The sequence below is a fragment of the Otolemur garnettii genome, unplaced genomic scaffold, assembly GCF_000181295.1.
Source record: "Otolemur garnettii isolate 467f Iridium unplaced genomic scaffold, OtoGar3 scaffold00044, whole genome shotgun sequence".
NCBI lineage: Eukaryota > Metazoa > Chordata > Mammalia > Primates > Galagidae > Otolemur > Otolemur garnettii.
The window spans coordinates 10866434-10868678 of record NW_003852439.1 but is presented as its reverse complement, the minus strand read 5'-3'; positions in this window follow the sequence as shown (position 1 = coordinate 10868678).

Genomic DNA, 2245 nt, shown 5'->3' with positions numbered 1-2245 from the left:
AAAAAAAAAAAGGCTTGGTGCCTATGGCTTAAGCACCTAAGGCGCCAGCCACATACACCTGAGCTGGCGGGTTTGAATCCAGCCCTGGCCCACCAAACAACAATGATGGCTGCAACCAAAAAATAGCCGGGCTTTGTGGCGAGCGCCTGTAGTCCCTGGTACTTGGGAGGCTGAGGCAGGAGAATTGCTTGAGCCTAAGAGTTGGAGGTTGCTGTGAGCTGTGATGCCACAGCGCTCTACCCGGGGCAACAGCTTGAGGCTCTGTCTCAAAAAAAAAATCCTCCACATTGAAAGGGTGGGTGGGGCGGTGCCTGTGGCTCAAGGAGTAGGGCACTGGCCCCATATGCTGGAGGTGGTGGGTTCAGACCCAGCCCCGGCCAAAAACTGAAAAAACTGAAAGGGTGGGTGTGTCCTTGTTTTAAGGGATACTGGGAAGGCTGATTGGTGGGGAGCCCATGTTTCCTTTTAGGAAGCAGAGAACCTCAAAGGAATGAAGTGGGTGATGTTGGCTACTAAAGGAAAGGAAAACAAGTCCTTGGGATTCACCAAATGGAACAAATAAAAACAGAAAGATTCCCTTCTGAGAGCACCCTGGTTCTATACATGGTTTCTTTCACTGCTAGTTACTGTGGAGAAGCAGGAAGTGATACAATTACTATACATGGGTAAATTACAAAATCATAATAATGGTCCTTGGTTTGTGGTTTCTCAGATACCCTGATTGGATAATTGTTGGAAGGCAATGCACCTAATTATTATTTTTTTATTATTATTTTGAGACAGTCTCACTCTGTTGCCCCAAGCTAGAGTGCTTTGGGATGAGTCTGCTTCACAGCCACCTCAATGTCTTGGGCTCAAATGATCCTCCTGCCTCAGCCTCCTGAGTAGCTAGGACTACAGGCATTCACCACTCCTGAGGCCTGGCTAATTTTTCTATTTTTAGTAGCGATAGGGACTCACTCTTGCTCAGGCTAGTTCTCAAACTTCTGAGCTCAAGTGATACTCTTGCCTCAGCCTCCCAGAGTGCTAGGATTACAGGTGTAAGCCACTGTGCCCAGCTACATGTACTTTTTTGGCAGTTTTTGGCCGGGGTCAGGTTTGAACCCACCATCTCCGGTATATGGGGCCAGCGATCTACTCCTTTGAGCTACAGGCACCGCCCATGTTTTTTTTTTTTTTAATTGAGACAGAGTCTCACTATGTGTGTGGCCCTTGGTAGAATGCTGTGGCATCATAGCTCACAGCAACCTCAAACTCCTGGGCTTAAGCGATTCTTTTGCCTCAGCCTCCCAAGTAGCTGGGATTACAGGCGCCTGCCACGCGACGCCCAGCTCTTTTTTTTGTTGCAGTTGTCATTGTTTAGCAAGACCAGGCCAGGTTCAAACCCACCAACCCCCCTGTGCACATAGCTGGCACCCTAACCACTGAACTACAGGCGCCAAGCCTACATGTACTTCTTAAATGTTCTCCCAAACAATGGTGATGCCAGGAAGGGAACAGAATTGGAGAAAAAGGCAATGAGTTATTGTTATTTGGATTTGTCAATCTTGAGATGTCTGTAGGATGAATTTCAGTTGGTAGTGTGATTCTGGAGATATCTGAAAACTGTAGCTGTGCTAGGAACAGTCCCTTTACAGTTCACAAAGAACTTTGTGTTTTCTATTTTGATATGATCACAAATCTATGAGGTTGGGAGGGAAAGGGCTATTCCCATTTTCCCACATGGACCTCTACCCCCAGGAAAATAAAACCAACAAAATAAACTCTGAGCCTCTCTGCCAGAGATGCCATCTTCCAGTAATTCACCAAAGTAATGAATACAAAGGGGAAGAGGAGAGGCACCCAACCCAGTACATGTTCTCTAGGCCTTTTAGAAAACATGGGGTTGTGGCAAAACTGGGACAGTCTACAGTGTTACCCAGCATGTAGTCAGCATTACTGTAAACAAACAAATTAAGAGCAAGATTCTTGCCAAGAGGATTAATGTGCATATTGAGCATATTAAACACTCTAAAAGCCAAGATAGCTTCCTGAAATCTGTAAAGGAAAATGATCAGAAAAAGAAGGAAGCCAGGCTGGGCTTAGAGGCTCACACCTGTAATCCCAGCACTCTGGGAGGCCAGGGCAGGTGGATTGCTTACGCTCAGGAGTTTGAGATCACCCATGGGGAGCGAGACCACATCTCTTTTTTTTTTTTTTTTTTTTTGAGACAGAGCCTCAAGCTGTCCCCCTGGGTAGAGTGCCG